Raw genomic sequence first — 19737 nt, 5'->3', positions numbered from 1 at the left:
AACTTTTAGGCTTTTTCTACACAAAACTTAAAACTGGAGTTATCTGAATACTCTGTCAAAGCCAGTCTAAATTCTGCATCTCTTTTGTCTTTCAAACAAAAGTGATTTATGTTCAATTGTCCACTTCATTTTTTCCTGTTTAGTAAAGGTAGAAATAATATTTGTCCCAGTTTTTAAGACGAAAAATATTTTGAAAATACGTGTTAAATATTAACACTTCTGATTTCTTCTAACATCCTTCGATGCTTAAGAGAGGACTGAGAGGCCAGGAAGCATTCAATTCAGTCTTTGCAAACTAGATCTAAAACGTTGCTCATTTACAATCTAGGATCAACTTTAATTCACTATTGGTAAATGCTAGGTTGTTCTTGAAGGAAGCATTACTTTAACCTTTTGTGGATTATTTTCTTAAATTTTAGACATTAGCATTCCTTTCACTTTTTATTCTGTCATTATTCCCTTTTTCTCATTTTGGGAGAGGGGAGTTTTTTGTTTTGTTTTTTTTAAGGAAATACTAGACATAATGAATGAAAATGGAAGCATCACATATTACTACTGAGCCTGAAATGAATTGCGTTAGCATCAGTATCTTCTATCTAATAAATTATAGTTCATATATATACTTTCCTATTGTAATTTCTTAACTTGTGGATACTTATATTCTAATAATTGTTTGGATTTTTTTCCTTATCAAATAATTTATCATTGGATTTGTCACTTTACTAAGCCAGTTTATTATTGGACATGTGAATTTTCCTCTCTTTTTATTAATTTTCATCATCACAAGACTGTATGCATAGTTATTCTGTTTCATCAAGAAACAGTTATTAAATGCTCACAGGGTGTTTGCTATTCTTTCTTTCCTTGCTCTTCCCTTCCCTTCACTTTTCTTTCTTGAAATTGTCTTTACCTGTTAACCTTAGGAGGCAGGTCGTAGGGAATAGACTTTGTCTGGAAAATATGATGCCTGCCTCACAGGGCTGTTGGGAGAACTAAATAAAATAATGGATATGGAAGCTCCTAGCACAATTCATGACATCCCTTATTTGCTTTTACTTTTTTTGTCCTTTAAGGAATCTTACTTTGACAAGTTTGACAGGTCATCAAAACTGTTGTGCTGGGCAAAATTTTACTTTCAGTAAAATGATTGGAATCTAAGCACAGCTCTTTTAGGGGTTACATTTAATTACAGTAGGGTTAATAGTTTTAACAAAGGTGGAAGCAAGACAATATAGTATGAAGGAAGGAGCCTTGGTCCTGAAGCGTGGGATTGCAACTCAGTCACTAACGCCCCAGGTGACCTTAGTCACCTTGCTTTGGGGCTTCAGTTTCTCCAGCTGTCTTAGGGTGTGGGTGATCTCCAGGGTGCTTTTGGTTCTAAAACTGATGGTTCTAAAAATGTAGCACTTCTAAAAATGGATTTATCTCTGTGGTAGGGAAAATCCTGGGAGATATACAACAACGTGCTCATTCTCGTTGGGTGATGGAGTAAGGGATGACCTTGTTTCCTTCCTCCCTCCCTCCCTCCCTCTCTTCTTCCCTTCTCTCCTTCCTTCCCTGTCTCATTTCTTCTTTTGGCAGTTATTTATAGCACCTTCCATGAGCCAGGCACTATACCCTGGGCCTGGGATACAAGAGTGAACAAGAATGTCTCAGTCCTGCATACATGGAGCCTACAGTCTTTTTTATCCATATCTTTTTTTTCCCTAAAAAAATGTCAAACACATAGAGAAACTGAAAGAATAGTACCATGAACATCTGTATCCCCTAGATTCACCAACTGTTCACATTTTTTATTCGCTTTCTGTATGTATATACTGTTTTTCTGAATCATTTGAAAGTTGCCAACACCATGCTTTACCCCTAAGTAACTTAACAGACATCTCCAAGAATCAGCACACTCTGATAAGTAACCATAATACCATTGTCACACCTAACTTAGGTAACCCCCCAAATTAGCACCAACCCTGTAGAATTGCATAATGTTTATTCCATATTGTGATTTCCTTAATTATCCCAAGAATGTCTTTCATTGCCCTCCCCGCTCAAATCCTGGTTCATCAGTCAAGGTTCACACACTACATTTGGTTTTTATGCCTCTATAGTCTCTTTTAATATAGAACTGTTCCCTACATTTTTTTCTTTTTAACAGCATTGACTTTTTGAAGAGTTCAGGCTAACTGTCTTGTAGAACATACAAAATTCTGGATTTGTCTGACTGTTTCCTTGTGGTGTCATTGAACTTGTTTCTGCATTCCCCTTATTTACTGTAATCTAGAAGTTAGGTCTAAAGGTTTGATTAGATTCATGTTAAAAGTTCTTGGCAAAAATATTTTATAGGTGAAGTTCTGCTATCTAGTTTAAGTTTTCTACAAAGATCATTTAGTACTTTTGGTTAAGAAATAGAAATAAATTTATATTTATATTACATAATACATCATTGATATATAGTGGAAAAAGCATGAGTTTTGCTAGCAGAGGCCTGGATTTGAATGCACGTTCTATACTCTCTAGCAGCTTGACCAAATTAACTAACCTAGTAGTTTCCCTCTCCACAAAAGACCAGAGAAGACAGAATCACCCCAGGGCATGCTCCCTCCACTCCACTCTAGTATTTTTTAACAGGTGGGCTCTTTTATACTACCCCTCATACTTCTCACCCCCACCCCAGGCTTAAACACCACCAATTCTCTGTGCCCAGTGTCCTCATCTGAGAAATTTGAAAAATCTGTACCTTGAAGCGTTGTTGTAAGAATTGGAGTTTAATAATACTATGTATAATATGGCAGCACAGGGTCTGCAACATATTATATGCTCAACACACTACCACTGTTATTCTTATTACAGCAGTATTTGTGAACAAAACAAAACAAAAGAGAGCTTGAAAAGGGATAAGGAAGTGATATGGTATAGTAGAGAAGAATATTCCATTTCTAAGTGGTTACTTCAGAAACCTTCTAAGAGTGTTTGTGCTAATGCTATGGCCTCAATAAATGTTCAGCTGGGAAAGTGCTATGACACAATGATTATTAACATTTCTGCAGCCCTTTACAGTTTACAAAGCATATCCACATTCATTATAGTGTTTGATATATGCTTTTTGTTGGAGATCAGATGTGCTTAGTGCTTTGCCCAAGGACAGAAAATAATCAGTGGCGGAGCTCAAATTAGGAGTTCTGATTGTAGAACAGACTCCTTTTGCTGAAAATGTATAGCCTGGAACAGAAACCAAATGTCTCCTTTCTAAATCCCTGACCAAGGGACTCTCTTTCCTTATGGTGTAGGGTACTGAAATGGTTAGTTAAAGCTCATTGAGTCTGTTTCAGACTTGCAACTCCTCATCTGTCATGTTTTATCTGCGTTGGGTGACATTTCCTGTACTGTCGTGTGTTGTCAGTCAGCCATAAGGCTGTAGTTATTTCTTGCTCTCTGCTCTAACAGAGAGAAGTACTGGTTAATGAACCTGAATTAACACCGTCACCTGCATATTAAAAATGCATTCAAACTTCTTCGCTGGACTGATTTCCTTCTTCAAATTGTGTAGCATTGGACAAATTAAAGACCACTTATCAAGCCAGGCTGAGGTGGCATCCCACATAGAACAACTAGAAGGATGTACAACTATGACATACAACTATCTTACTGGGACTTTGGGAAGAAAAAAGGAAAAAAGCATGAAGATTGGCAACAGATGTTAGCTCAGAGCCAATCTTCCTCAAAAAAAAAAATCACTCAATATATATATGGGAAATACAGTCAGTACATCTTGTTTGTAAAAATAATATAAAAAAGGCAAAAAGTAGAAATAAGAAAATAACAAGTACTTTTATATCTTCCACCAATTGTGAGCATGACAACCTCCCTGGTATATTTATCTATCTACCTACCTACCTATTTGTCAATATTTTTACATGGTTGACAGTATTCTGTATATAATTTTTCCTTTAATGTACGCAATTTTATATCCTGCTTTGTATCTTTTTACTCTTTAAAATTAAAGTAATTGTGATTTTTAATGGCTGCATAATGCACCATTAAGTGAATGTACCATAATTTTGCAAACAATCATCTTCTCTTGGACATTTAGGTTTTTTCCAGTTGTTTATATAGTTAATAGTAATGCTATAAACCTATTTTTGAAGATATCTTAGTCTGTTGCACATTATATCCTCATTATAGAGGCTAAGTGAAACTTCTGAGGCCAAAGGTGTAACCTCTTTTAAGGCTTTCCAGAAAAGTGTTCCATATTTTAAAAATTCCAATATGGCAAAGCTTACTGCATTAGAATGGTTGTCCTCTTCAACGAGGACACAGCATGAATAATTAGTTATATGGATATTTAGTTATTATGGATAATTAGTTATCACACATCTATTGTGGATACTTGTTGTTTGCCCACCTGTTTTAGAAGCTGAAAGTGCCAGATACTTTCCAAGCTCCCTCAAAGCTATGCGTCAGCATGTGACCTGGGATAGACCAGTCCAACTGGCCCTCTCCAGATTTTGAGGCTGAAGGTGTTTGTGCAGAGAAGCAAGCACCATGGAAAGTCCATCTGGGGGATGTAGTGGCCACAGCTGTGAGTGAGGCAGCATCTGATGTACAGAGCGAAAGTGGTAGCCATGAGGTCCAGCATTTGGTGGTGGTGGCAGCAGTGTCCTCACTAGAAGGGCGCTGGCATAATTTTGGCTCTGGCCCTGGCCGTCGTCTATTGTCTCTTATTCTTTCCCATTTACTGAGCCTGGTTGTCCAGCCTCCCCCGATCCTCTGTCAAGACTCAATATCGTTTAATGAATTACTTCTCTATTGAAACCAGCCAGAGTTTGAGTCTATTGCTTACAAAAAAGAATCTGACTGGGGCTGGCCCGGTGGCACAAGTGGTTGGGTGCGCACACTCCACTGCAGTGGCCCAGGGTTCGCTGGTTCAGATCCCCGGCGCGCACCGACGCACCACTTGGCAAGCCATGCTGTGGCGGCGTCCCATATAAAGTGGAGGAAGATGGGCATGGATGTTAGCCCAGGGCCAGTCCTCCTCAGCAAAAAGAGGAGGATTGGCAGATGTTAGCCCAGGGCCGATCTTCCTCACAAAAAAAAAAAGAATCTGACTAAATTTCCATGCAGGGATTCTCCCCATGTGTAGCAGGACCTAGATAAGATAACAGGAGAATTGGCATGAATGAGGGAGATCTAGGGGAATAGAGAGGGCTTGGCAAGGTAACATGTCAGGCCTGGGAGTTGGGATGAGTCTGATTGGATGAACTGTGTCAATATTGGAAGCTGAAGGTAAGAGCAGCTTCTTATGAAGGTAACATTTATCATTCTTGGGCACCTGATCTGGTTGTTAGCAGAGTGATTCTGGGGCTGATTCGCGAGTCCAGCCCTTGCAAATGTGACAATGGAAACCACGTCTGGGAAGGTGACTAAATGATAAGCCTCCAAATGGATGGTGAGCCAAGCAGCCTTGGTTGGGACGGACTGTGGAGCTGAGACTCTAGGTGGGATAAAGGGGCAGTAGCAGATGAAGCTGTATAGACTTGAATGGAAGCCAACAATCACCATGGAAGGCCATGCAACTACTTTTGGCAGTTCTCTTGGGCGATTTTCAAGTAACACAACCGAAGCAGCCTCATTACATAAGAGGTGAACTTTGTGTCCGACCAAACCAGTATTGCCTCAGCTTGGTCACCTTTCCCATGGGGATGGGCTTGGAATTATTTTAAAATTTAAATAAATTTTGGCCGTTTCAAAAATCCAGAAAACCAAGGTTGTAACGACCAGAGATATTTAAAAAACATTTCCAGCTGGAAAGGCAGTCTTTAAAATAACTATTTAGACTTTATGTGTTTCCAAAGTTATACCAGTGCTTTGCATCAACCATTTTCTTTAAATCCTTCAACAACCCTGAAAGGTAGGTATTAGTAACCTTGTTTTATGGAGGAAAGCACAGGCTAAGTTAATTATCAGATAAGAAGGCAAATAAGTGGTAAAGCAAGTGTTCAAACCCAGATCTGGTTCACTCTAGAGCACGTGCTCTTTCTGTCGGCAGTGCTTAGGGAGGATCCAGAAATGCTTGAATCAATGCCAGCATTATTGTTGTCTCCTCTGGAGACTGCTCTAAAGGGAACAATATACATCTGACTCTATAAGTTCTAGATTTTAAAAGTCACAGTTAACGTATATAGAAGCCCATTAGTAAAATAACCCACAGGTTCTGCCCAAATGCTGTGAAATCTTTGATTAAGGGCTTAAAAACAGTGAAAAGTAATAAACAGTAGATCTGACTACAACTCAAGTAATAAAACACCTTCACTGATTTTCATACTCGGCAGAAATATTTTTAATGATTAAAGAAAAATAATAATCCTCACTCTACTAACTCAATGACACATTGAAAAATTAGCCTAGCTGTGTAACCTTAAATGAAGCTGCTCTCTCTGTGTGGGCACTGTCCTTTATGCCAAGGTGCAGAAGAGCAAGCCCACTTGTGAAGGGTTTGTTTCTGGGCATTTCTTTCCATGATTCTTAATGTGTATTTGTTAAGGACCACACACACACATAATAGCCAAATGAAATCTAGAGGGTTAGATTTTCAGCTAACAGCAGGCCAGTCTTCAGACTGACGCTAATGCCCATGTGAAAGGGGAAAGAAGGGGAACAATCCCATAATTGCAATGCTCTTACACTTCCTCCCCATGAAGCAGTGAGGGAGGCACTATTGTGTAGGAGATTGTGGGAGGGGCCGTGCGGTTGGGCTGGGGAGGTGGTGAAGATTTCAGATTTTCTCTTTTAAAATAATAGTTGGCCTCATGGCAACAGCAGGTGGTAGAGCAGTGCCTGACCTGCTGGAAGGCTGGTCCCACAGACCCATTCACTGTGGGCTTGTCTCTGTGTCGTTGGGAGCCTGGGTGGGGGCTGGGGCAGGGGGTTGCTGAGCTGATCAAGTTGTAGTTTGTCTTCACTCACCTTGGGTGGTGCTCTGTCCTCTTTACCGCCTGATTGTTGACGTGGTGGGAGAGGTTGATGATGGTGCTATGTTGTCTTAAGGTCCCCTTAAAAAAAAACCAAACCAAACCAACCAACCAAACAAAAATTTTCTACTTCCCAAATCGGTCCCCTGAGGGAAGATTCAAAGGCTGTTCAGAACCAGCCGGGCACTGATGTTTCTGCTCTCATTCAAGTGGGGGTTTGGTGTGGGAGGCAGGAAAGAGCTAAGCAGAGGGGTCTTCCGTGCCTTTCCCTTCCTGCCACAGTTGTGTCAGATGTCCCAGCTTCTAGCCAGACAGTCCTACAACGTCCTTGCACAGCATGCAGAATAAACCTGTTTTGTAAAAATAACTCGTTTGATTTCTCCCAGCCTTGGACCCTGCTTAGTTAGGGGCACTGACCAGGAGACAAGTCGTCTAGGGCCATCCTGTCCTGGTGGAGTGACAGGGGGACCACCCATGACCTCCCAGCTGCAGTGCCTGTGGAGCAAAGGGTTCTGAAGCAAAGGATTTTTAAAAATACAATAATAAAAAAAGAAAGCAAGAGAACCCTTTGAAAATCCTTACTATTTCCTGCTGTCTCCTACAGTGATTGCCCTTCCATTAGTGTGGTGCAACAGTGGGGAGATTTTTTTTTTCTACTTTGCTATCAGCCCAAGCCTTGAGGTTAAACTTAAGGCAGGCTACCTATCCAGGTTACCTAAAATAAATTGTAATGGGAATCACCATCTAGTCCTTGAGCTATTGTATGCTTCCATGTTCATTCTTTGAGGAGTAAGACAATAAAAATATATTGTTTTATTATTCAGGATCCCCTTGGTTGCTGGCAACTGAAATCCAAATTGAATTTGTTTAGGAAAAAAGGAGGAATTTATTGAGAAGATATTGGGATATTTTAAAAGTCAATCTATTGGAAAGACAAGGAAATAGCCAGAAATTTAATACAAAATAAAGTAAAACTGGAACTGAGAGCCAAAGTGCTCCCAGGATTCTCTCCCTCTGTCTTCGTCTCTGCTCCTCTTTGTTGTCCAAGTCATTTTCTCTCAGTGTAGATCTTGAGTTGCACATATTGTAGGTTAGAACACAAAAGAGACTGACTTATTTCTTAATTCCAGATAGAAAAATCTTGGGGAAGGCCCTGATTGTCCTGATTTAGGCAGGGGCCCCAGCCTGATCTAGTCAATTGTGTCAGTGGGGTGGTGTCATCTAAGAACGTGGACCCAACCGCCTCGAACCACATGTTTGGAGTGTAGAAAGGAGCTGTTCCAAGAAGGGAGTTTCTTTCTTGGAAGGAGGGAGGGGTTCTAGTCAAACTAATAGCAGATACCCACTATAAAAATATATAAAATACTTGCACATAGACCTGAGAAATGTTTCTTATCTGATTTTGGCCATCTTGGCAGCCAGAGTCTTGATAAAAGTCAGAAATCAAAAACCTAATTCAGACATGTATATATGGCAAGACCTATAGCATTCATTCATTCATTCATTCATTCATTCATTTATTTTAACTTGGAACTCCAAAGAAGACAAAATATATTGAGAATGACTGGACTCACACTCTAAAGAAAACCAAATACATAGCAGTTTACACTCATATTTACACATACCATTGTGTAAGGGACTTTAGTGAGTTCTTATATTCATCTCTAGTTCCTCCTCTTGAAAGAAGCAGTGACTGCTTCAAATTCATGTGGCTAAGGGGATTTTCTATGCTTGTTTGGACTGGATTCTCTGCTGCATGCCTTTCATTGTTTTTGTCTTATTTGGTTTGGTCTGAGCTGAGATGCCCACTTTTTTTTGTTGTTGCTGGGTGATATTGGCCTTGAGCTAAATATTGTTGCCAATCTTCCTCTTTTTTTTTTCCCTCCCCAAAGCCCCAGTGCATGGTTGTATATCCTAGTTGTAAGTCCTTCTAGTTCTTCTATGTGAGCTGCCACCACAGCATGGCACCTGATGGACAGGTGGTGTAGTTCTTCGACCGGGAAACGAACCTGAGCTGCCGAGGCGGTGAGAGCGCTGAACTTTAACCACTAGGCCCTCAGGGCTGGCTCGAGATGCCCACTCTTTACCTTGGGGCCCTTCTTTCTTAGTGTTGCCCCTGCCAATCCACTGGAACAGCCCTGTTCACTGTGGTCCCCGACCATGATGAGTTCCATCTGCACTCTCTCAAGGGGGTCCAGTGTCAGTCTGCTGGGGTGGCTGCCTCTCCAGGTGCTGGTGGTGGGTGGAATGTTCAAAGCCCCCTCAGCGGATGAAACTTGTCCTGAGTGGTGTCTGAAGAGCACATAAAGAAATTGTTCCTTTACTCAACTCCATGGTGTTATGTAAGATCATGAACCGCTCCTTCTCTCCACCACCCATCTCACCCTGACTCCCTGCCACAATATGTTGCCAGCAACCTAGATATTACTGTTCATTAATTCATGCCTAACATGCAGTGGCTTATACGAGGTGTTATTGAATGTCTAAAAATAGGCACAGAGCCTGGAAGTGAGAAGTGAAAGTTGCAAAATGGCTGAGTGGAAAAAATGATGGGACACAAAGCAGGCCTTTTGATATTTTTCCCTGTGGTTATTTTACAGGTTAAATAAGATTAATATTCTTGGTGAACCAAGGGCAATTAGCCACTTCAGATGTTTTACTTACTTCTTCTTAGCCTATTCCAGAATTCTGTTTTATTTATTTAATTTAACAGGACTTGGCCTTGATTGTGGCCATTCGTATAAGACGCTTTGCCATCAAGTTTGCATTTCTAAAGTTTTGCATTTCAAATCAGGTAACCAGTTTCAGCAAATATATTTCCATGTACACGTGACTATAATCGGGGCATAAGATTATATATTAAAACAAACCCCCAAAATGGTCTTTAGAAATAAAAGATTTCGTTTTCTATGTATAGGAAGAATTCAGGGGGAGGGAGGCGGATTTGGCATTATTTTAAAAACCGTATAATTGAGTATATAATTTAAATGCAAAATTGTAGGTTAGTATTTTTCTAATTGTATTAGTAACCTGAACACACAGGCAGGGGCAAAGGAGGGTTGCGGTATTTCTATCTAGGATGATTCCTGAACAACAGACCATTCTGCTTTTCTTTCGTCCTGCCTCCTGGGACAGTACTCCCCAGTAAGTGTGAGCGCATTGCCTACTCTCATCCTCTGTTTCTAGGAAAGCTGGGCAAGGCATCTTCTAACATGCTGTAGAGATGACTTCACAAATAATTTTATTACTATGATTTCATTTAATCTTTCTAACCAATCTATAAAGTAAATGTCCTAGGCCCACTTGTTGTAAATGTCAGGGCTGGGTTGTGTACCCACAATTTTTGATTTTAAGCCAAGGACCTTTCTTACTTCATTCATATTTCTCAAATTAGGGCCTGAGGATCTTTGAAAGTCTGCAGTTATATTCTCAAGGGGCCTCGAGTTCTCTGTGAGAATTTAATTTGGTGTTTTCATTTTGGTAATAATAATAAATGACTATCAACATATTTTGGTTCCCTGGGATGATCAAGGTAGCAGAGAGCTGCTATGTGCTTTGGGGGCCTCCATTTTTGTCTGTGTTTAAGGATTTGTTGTTGCCAGAGAGTGCCACTTCAATGTTAGAGATAAATGATTTGGAATTAAAAAAAAAGAACACACAGGCACTTAATACGTGAAGGTTGTGTTCTCACTAAGTGAAGGCCAACTGACTTCGTCACAGGATGTACGAAGGAAGGTTCTGTGTAATTTAAATGGAGACAAGTGGTGGGAGCATTGAGTCACTGCACGCACCACCTGTGGTTGGCATGCTGGACTCAGAAGAGCCTGCACGTTGCAGGGAGCACCACATTCAGGTCGTGGGGTGGAGTGGCCGTCTGCCCGTGTCCCAGTAAATCAGAATTGTTAATTTGAATTTTATAAGCCCTGTATTTGTTGATCTGCAACTTTGTTTTAATTTTATTGTTGTATAATATCTATATGCAAACATTCTTTATGTCTAGTTTTTTACCATGTGAAATTACCTTATGATTTATTTGTTTGCTTATCTATTATCTGTTTTTTTACATTAGGATATAAACATCTGGAGAGCAAAGGCCTTACTTGTCTAATTTGCTCTTTTGCATGACAATTGGAGCCTTGGGGATGGAAAGAATCTAGGAAGACCTTGTAGAACTATTGCAGAAGAGGGTCTAGGATATGACTCCAAGGAAGTTAAGTATTCAAGAGGTGAATAATAGAGGGTGAGCTGGCAATGGAGAGTAAAGGAACAACTAGGCAGAGAGAGGAGTTAATATCATGGAAGCCAATGGAAGCCAGTGTTTCAAAAAAAGGAGGTCAGAGTCAATGGTATAGACCACTGCCTAGAAGATAAATATAGTAAGAGTCGCTTGGCTGTGGTGACTTGGAGGACATTGGTAACCTTGGGGGAAGTATGTTTTGTTGGAGTGACAGGGTGGAAACCAGACTGGAGTGGACAGAAGCACGAAGGATGAAGAAGTTGAGGCAGTAAGTGTGAACAACTCAACTCAACTCCATCATGAAATTTGCCAGTCGGAGATCCAAGGATGTAGCTAGAGTTGGACATGGGGCTGAGGGAGGACTTTTTTCAATGGGAGATAGTTGAGCTGACATGCTGAGGCTGGAGGAGAAGTTGAAGTTGAAGGAAAAGGAGAGATAGGGGATAATGGATGTCACCAAGTCTGTGAGAGGCAGGAGGGATGGAATCAGAAGACAAGAAGACGCAGGCTTTGAATTGAGTAGGGCACCACTTCCATTGTGGTGGGAGGGAAGGCAGGATATTTACTCAACACCTGCTATTGCAAACAACAAGGAACATGGTCCCCGGCCTCGAGAAGCTGTAGTCCAGTTGGAGTGGCAAGACGTTGCAACAAAAAAGAATAACAACTCAGTCTGTGATAAGCCTATACGCAGTGAGTGCTGTAGCATTTCAGAGAAGAGCAAGATTAACTCCTGATGCTGTGATCAAGGCAGTTTTCACAAGAAGTGGCATTGATTTGGAACTTGAAAGCAGAGTAGGATTTTACTAGCTGGAGATACAAGTGCTAAGAGAAAATAAAGGAGAAGAAGAGTACATTTCATGTAGGGGGACTGGCATGAACAAAGGACTGAAGTACAGTACTTCAGTCACTTTATCCTTCAGCACAGAAACAGGGGCTTCTTTTTTTTTTGCCCCTTTGCTTCTATACTCTGATAGAACGCAGCAATTTAGAGGAAGAAAGAGACCTTAGAGATTATCTCATCTAATGTCCTTATTTTTCTAGGTATGAAAACTGAGGTGCAGAGGATGGAAGTGACTCTTGAAAGTCACAAAGCTCATAAGTGAGAGTCGGGCTCTGGCTCACAAATGTAGCTTCCACAATAACATTATTGTACATGTTGTAAGGACAGAATATGTTCAGTAACACTGCACCTGATTTTATTGAATTACATCAGATGTGCAAGGGAGTAAAAATCAGGAGAACTTTAGATTTTTTTAAAAAAGAAATGTACTTATGTAGCTATGGTGATTACAACAATTCTAACAAAGTTTTGCTATGGAGACATTTCATTACAACCTGCATTAATGAAGAGATAAGGATAATTTGTTATTAGGAGAATAACTGATGATTTCCTGCAATTCACCAGACTTATCTTACACTTGTCTCCTTTGCCTTGGCCAGATTAAGCCCCAACTGACCAAAAGTGAATTTGAAGGGGCTGGCCCCATGGCCTAGTGGTTAAGTTCAGCATGTTCTGCTTTGGTGGCCTGGGTTCAGTTCCCGGGTGCGGACCTACACCACTCATTGGCGGCTGTGCTGTGGTGGCTACCCATGTACAAAATAGAGGAAGATTGGCACGGATGTTAGCTCAGGGCAGCTCTTCCTCAAGCAGAAAGAGGAAGATTGGCAACAGATGTTAGCTCAGGGCAAATCTTCCTCAGCAAAAAAAAAAGGAAAAGTGAATTTGAAGAAAAATCTATGTCAACTCAAAGTATACATTTACAATAGAGGAGGAGGATGGCAAAAAGATATTAGTTTCGTATGGCAGCTGTAACAAATTACCACATACTTAGTGGCTTAAAACAACACAAGTCTATTATCTTACAGTTCTCAAGGTCAGAAGTCCAACACAGGTCTCACTTGGCTAAAATCAAGGTGTTGGCGGAGCTAGGTTTCTTTCTGAAGGCTCTAGAGAATTATCTGTTTCCTGCCTTTTCCAGCTTCTGGAGGCCTCCCACATTCTTTGGCTTCTGGCCTCGTTCCTCCATATTGAAAGCCAGCAATAGTGCACCTCTCTGACCCTTTCTCTAGTCACTGGAGACTTATCTCCCTCCGACCACAGCCAGGAAAGGTTCTCTGCTTTCAAGGACTCATGTGATTAGATTGGGCCCACCCGGCTAATCCAGGATTATCTCCTTATCTCAAGATCCTTAACCTTAATCACATCTGTAAATTCCTTTGCCATATAAAGTAACAAATTCACAGGTTCCGGAATTAGGACATGGGCATGTTTGGGGGGGCCATTGTTTTGTGTACTACAAAGAAGAAGGAGGAGGAAAAGAAATACTATGGATCATTAGAGAGATGATTTATAGATCATTAGGAAAGAAAATGAGCATCAAGAACCAGTATAAATTCACTAAGTCATAGCAAATATCATTTTCTTATTTAACAGAGTTACTGGGCAAATAGATGTGGGGAATGCCAGGGACAAATTTATCAGGCTGTTTTTTCTCTTAGGATGTTCTTGTGGAAAGATGAAGGAGTGGGTGTAAGATGTCGGTGCAGTAAGCTCTGCTCACAACTCATTAAACAACTGGTGAAAAGTGGAAATAGATGTAAACCTGAATGAAGCCTTCCTGGTGTGTCACGGGGCTTTTTGTCCTTGGTCCTTCCTTAGTCACAGCATTATCAGTGACTTGGATGAGGACTTAACGGTCTGGTTTATCAAATCTGCAGGTGACACAATAGGATAAAAAATTAGAGAAAATGTTAATAAACTGGGGAGATAAGCTGAAAGCACATGAACTATTATAGTAGCAAATGTGAAGTCTTAGATTTCGGGGAGAAAATCAATTAAATACAGGACAGATGGTACTAGATTTGATGTCGGTTTACGTGAAAAAGAAACAAACAAAAGAAAACAATGGATGTGTCTGTGAAAGTAGAAGTGATATTAAAGACATCAATTAACAATTTTTGAGCATCTACTATGTATCAGGTAGTGTGCTAGGGGCTTTACAAGTCACATATTTTCACCCTCAAAAAATTCATAAGGAAATAATGATTATATCTGTTTCACAGATGAATTTAGGGTTTAGAGATATGAAGTAACTTACCCAAGATTACAAAATTATCTATCAATACAAATTTGGGTCTGACGCTCAAGCCCATACTCGTGTAACAGAATGACAGGAGTGTTTTTTAAAAAGCCAAGGAATTATAGCTGCGTTAGTAAAAATAGTGTCCAGGTCATTATAGAACACATCTTGGGTGCATCTTCCATTTTGGGCTCTTCATATTAAGAGGGGCTTTGGCAAACTCGAATGTGCATATAGGAGTGTGACCATCGTCATGGATGACCCGGACACCAAATCATATGAGGAGTGATGGAATGAATTTGGTATATTTTGCCTAAAATAGACTTGGGTTGGGATGGACAGCACAAGAGTATAATCACTCTTTAAAAATATTTGAAGACAGAACAGAGTTTTCGCTTCTGGAAGTTGTGTGGGTGCAGATTTTGGTTCAAGAGAACTTGGTGATAATGATTTATGTCATGAAGTCAGCATTTAAGGACAGGCTTGGTGTGAATTCCTTGGAAATAGCAACCGAAGTGCTTTCATGTTTGGGGTTAAATGATGCTTGGCAGGGGGACAGGTGCTCAATTAGTGTCTGTTGAATGCATGAACAAGTGCTTTGTCAGGGACATCGTGCAAGAAATTAGTGAATTGAGAATCAAGTTAGAAGAGATGAACTCTAGGGTTATTTCCAACTTTGGGATTTTTCTTTGATTTAGTTTAGATCGTTGACTTGAGATAAGCAGGGCAAACAACGCACAGCCGTGGGTCTGCTGCCTTTCTTTGCTTAACTGGTAAGTCAGTGCCAAGTTCCAATGGCCTGATTAACACTAAGTTCTAATGATCTGAATATCAACATCAAAAGTATTTCATTTTTGCATTACTAATAGGTCTCTTTCTAAACAAGTTGACATTTTAATTGTTTTTGAGTGGCCTCCATTATTTTTTTCCCCTGCATTTTGGCAGGATTGATTGGATAAATCATAGAAAAGCCAATTAAATTTGCAATCTAGCCATTTTCTGTAAACAAGCTGGCAATATAAGGGTCCTGAGGGGTTGTAGCTACAACAGTAGCCACCTTGAATTAGTGGAATTGATTTAGAGGATTTATTTAGAAAGTGAGTCAAACTGCGGAGCAGTAAAAATGACCAGGAGGATACAGACATGGAAGGAGATCTCACAGACTAGGGCAGAGTTGGCAGTGGCCTATATATTTGAAGAGCCTAAAGAAAGGCCATTATCCAGCTTTAATGTGTTCAAAAATAATGTTGAGGGGCCGGCCCGGTGGCACAGCGGTTAAGTGCACACGCTCTGCTTCAGGCCCTGGGGTTCACCAGTTCAGGTTCCGGGTGCGCACCGACACACCACTTGTCAAGCCATGCTGTGGCGGCGTGCCATATAAAGTAGAGGAAGATGGGCACAGATGTTAGCTCAGGGCTGATCTTCCTCACACACACACAAAAATAATAATGTTGAAGTCATGCATGTATGTCAAAATCCTATCTTTAATACAACAAAATATATAAATATTAGTAATTTGTGGTTACAGTGGAATAGACAGCTGAATTTCCTCTGATATTCCTGCATTTCTTTGTTCTATGTTGATGCCAGCTATTGGACCCAGCTGGGGTGGATGTCACTGAGTTGGCAAGAGTGCAATACTTTTAAATCCACTCCCCCAACCCACCAGTATTGTATACCCAGTTATTTGTAATTCCTGCCATTATTAAGTCTTACAAAGTTCATTATAATATGAGACCATGTCACCATAGATACCTACAAGTGACTCATCTGTGCAGTTTGGAAGGTGCTTCATGGACATTTAATTTTGGGGATTCCCAAGTTAATTTCCCAATTATAGTCATCCTAGCTAACACCACTTACTTGTTTGTCCTAGGTGCCTGAAATTTCCATTATCAGAGTTATTCCTTTAGTTTTCAGAGAAGACTATTCAGGAAAAGTAATCCACTAAACCACTTCAATAGAGTTAGTTTATCAGATTAGTTTGCCTATCTTTTCTTTCCTAGGATCCTCTGTGTATCTCTCAGGGTCTCTTTAGGAAACAGATGGCATATTCAAGCTGGGTAATTGAGGAGAGTTTCATGAAGTGGCTATTTACAAAGTGTGTGTGGCTTAGGAACAGTCCAGGCTGGTAACACTGGGGCTTCGTTACCACACCTAGGCCTGATGGTAAGTTGTAGGAAGAGGCTACCTGCAAGTTGCTGTGACATTTGGTGGAGGGATGAAGCAGGGAGCAAGCTGGAGAATAAACATCCTGACTTCACTCTCCTCTCTCCTTGTATCCACTGATGGTCTCCCACATGAACTAAACCCAAACAAAACCAGAGGGCCAGGAAGTCCATTGGTGTAGTCCACATAGGTCATTCTCTGGGGCAGGGTGGAGAGCAGATCTGGAGGGGCGAAAGGAAGAGACCTAAGACAATATGTAGCAAAGTTGGTATTCCCAACTGTGCTTGACCTCCTTCCTACCTTAACTGTTCCTGTAGGCCATCCATTTATGGTTTCTACTCCTCCCTTCATCGTATATGCTGATAGCCAAATAACGCCACCTGAATCTCCCATAGGCACCTCACATACCCTGAATGAACTCATCACACTCATCATCTTTATGTCCTTTATCCAACCTGCTCCTCCTCTTGTATTCTGTCATAGTTAAGGCATCACTACCCTGGTGCCCAAGTCAGAAATCCGGGAATAATTTTATACCACAGTCTTTTCTTCACACCCAACAGCCAATCACCCATTCTGCTGATTTTAGCTCCAAGGTATTTCTTCATCTAGCTCCTTTTTTCTCCATTTCTACTGCCGGTTTTCTGATTTAGGTCATTATTACCTCTTTTAACCTGTGTTCTGGCCTCCAGTAAGTTCCCCCTTAAAACTGTGACCCACATTGCCATCAGAGTGTCTATTTAGAAATCAAATTCTGTTTCATTCACTCATTTATTTATTTATTTATTTATTTTTATAATTTTATTTATTTATTTATTTTTTCCCCCAAAACCCCAGTAGATAGTTGTATGTCATAGTTGCACATCCTTCTAGTTGCTGTATGTGGGACGTAGCCTCAGCATGGCCAGAGAAGCGGTGCGTTGGTGCACGCCCAGGATCCAAACTCGGGCCACCAGCAGCGGAGTGCGAGTACTTAACCGCTAAGCCACGGGGCCGGCCCCTCATTCACTCATTTAGAGAATATTTATTGAAAACTATTATGTGCAAAATATTATGCTAAGTGTTGGAAATTCAGAAATGAATAAGACATGTTCTCTGCCCTCAGTTGTAATCTCGTGATCGAGAGAAGTATAGATTGATAGAATTTTAAATAAGGCACTTAGTTTATAATTGGAGTAAGGTGATGAAGAAAACTCCCTGGAGAAATTAACACCTAAATTTAGCCCTGAAAGACTAATAAGGGTTAACCAGATAAAAGAGAGGAGAGGAGGAGGCAGAGGCAGGGAAAGATATTTCAGGCTATGAGTGTAACCTGGGGCATGTTCTGAAAGCAAGCGAGAGCATCAACAGCTGGAAGGATTTGAAGTAATATAGTGTGGGTGAAGCAGAAAGTGTGAAATCAGTGGTCAGATGATGAAGAGTTTTGTTAAGGACTTTATCTCAAAGATTATGGAGACCCTTGGAGGAGACTTTAAGCTGAGGGTTGGCATGATTAGATTTGTATTTTGTAAGGATTACTCTTGTAGTTGTTTGGCAAATAGATTTGAAAGGGGTAAGACCGGAGGCAGATTAGCCAGTTGCTAAGAGCTTTCATTGAGCTCAGGAAGTAGCGGTAGGCATGGAATGATCCAAAATCTATTAAGGTGGGATTACTTATAGCATATATTGAAGGACTGAACTTGGATGGTGAAGGAGAGAAAGGAATCAAGACTGATGACTAGGACTCTGGCTTGGGCAACTGGTGCTAATTAATATTCACCAGGGTAAAGGAATTCAGAAAGATGAGGTTGTAGGAAGGTCAGGTAATGAACTTGATTTTGGACACACTGAGTTTGTGGTTCTTGTGGGCCATTCGGGTAGAGATGTTGAGTGGGATGTTCATATCTAGATTTTGAATTATGACAACAGATGAGGTTTCTCAAGGCAGGCCTATTGAATGAAAATAGGCTCTATGAAGGACCAACATGTGAAGCTTATTGGATGAAAGAGAGAACAAGTGTTCAAAGAGTTAGGAGGAAAAATCTTCAGTCTCCATTATCTACTGGATCAAGGCCAAACTCTTATATTGAACTTTTCTCTCCCAATTTGTCTCATGCCAATCCCCAATTTACATTTTTAAGTTCTATCAGTTCTCTTAGTTCTATTAGTGCTTTTAAGTTCCAGTAGTACAAAGCTGCTGATGGTTCTCCATGTATACCTACATCTCTATTCCTTAGATATCTATCTGCTATTTGCTTTTAGTGTTTTCTTTCTCTGCCTGGAATACCTGTTCCCCCTTCTTTATCTGGTTACAGCATAATTAGCCTTCAAAAGTCATTTCAAGATCATCTGCTCTGGGAAGACTTAACTTGAGTCCCCTTGGTTGAGCTGGATGCCTCCTCCTTCCTTCCCATAGCTTTTGTTTGTATATCTATCCTAGCACTTATCACATGGTATTGAAATCATCTGTCTACCTAGACTATCATCAAGATTGTTGCATGAGTTCAAGAACTGTGTTGCAGGTTGGATTCCCCAGGAAGCAGATTCTGAGACGGAGTTTAGTGTACAAGATGTTTATTCAAGAGCACCCTTAGGATCAACACCTGTGGAAAGGAGAAAGAAGCAGGAGTGGGATGAGGGAGCAGTCAAGCCCTGATGCAAATCCAACTGCCTCCTCTGACACCATTAAGAGCTCTGGAGCTAGAATGGCCTTTCAGAATTGTTCCAAATTGGAGTGGGCTTGCCAGGCATCCCCTCCCTGATCAGTCATTAGGTGTGGGCCACCCCAGGAAGGGGCATGACGTTGGGTGAGGCAGCTCTGCAACTGAAGCAGTCCCTGAAAAGGCTGACAGCTGGGGGCCATCTGCTGACAGCACTCCCTGCAGCTGGGACAGCACATCCTTTCCTGAAGGGGGATGGGGCAGTGCATTGCAGTGTCACCACAGACCAGATATTTTTCTTTGCATTCCTAGGGCCTGCCATACTATGTGGCAGATGCAAACTGTGGGCTGGAGCTGAGCAGCAGTTGTCCTCCTCAGACAGGCTTGTGATCTCTAGTTCTCCAGACACACTCCCTCCCCACTCCCTAATGCACGGAACCCTGTCTGCTGCATGTGTTTACATTACCTGTGGTCCTTTGAGTTTGTCAGCTCTGTTAGTTACTAATGAATGTTTATTGAACTGAACAAAAATCAATATCACTGCATTACCCTTTTTAAGAACATTCATATACATTTGAAACAACCCTAAAGTCAGAAATAATGATCATTCCGCAGATGATCATTTTACAGATGAGGAACCTGAG

The sequence above is a fragment of the Ceratotherium simum genome, chromosome 20 (genome assembly GCF_057802395.1).
Source record: "Ceratotherium simum simum isolate JZ-2026a chromosome 20, ASM5780239v1, whole genome shotgun sequence".
Lineage (NCBI taxonomy): Eukaryota > Metazoa > Chordata > Mammalia > Perissodactyla > Rhinocerotidae > Ceratotherium > Ceratotherium simum.
The sequence above is the reverse complement of the archived record's forward strand: the minus strand, read 5'-3'. Positions refer to the sequence as shown.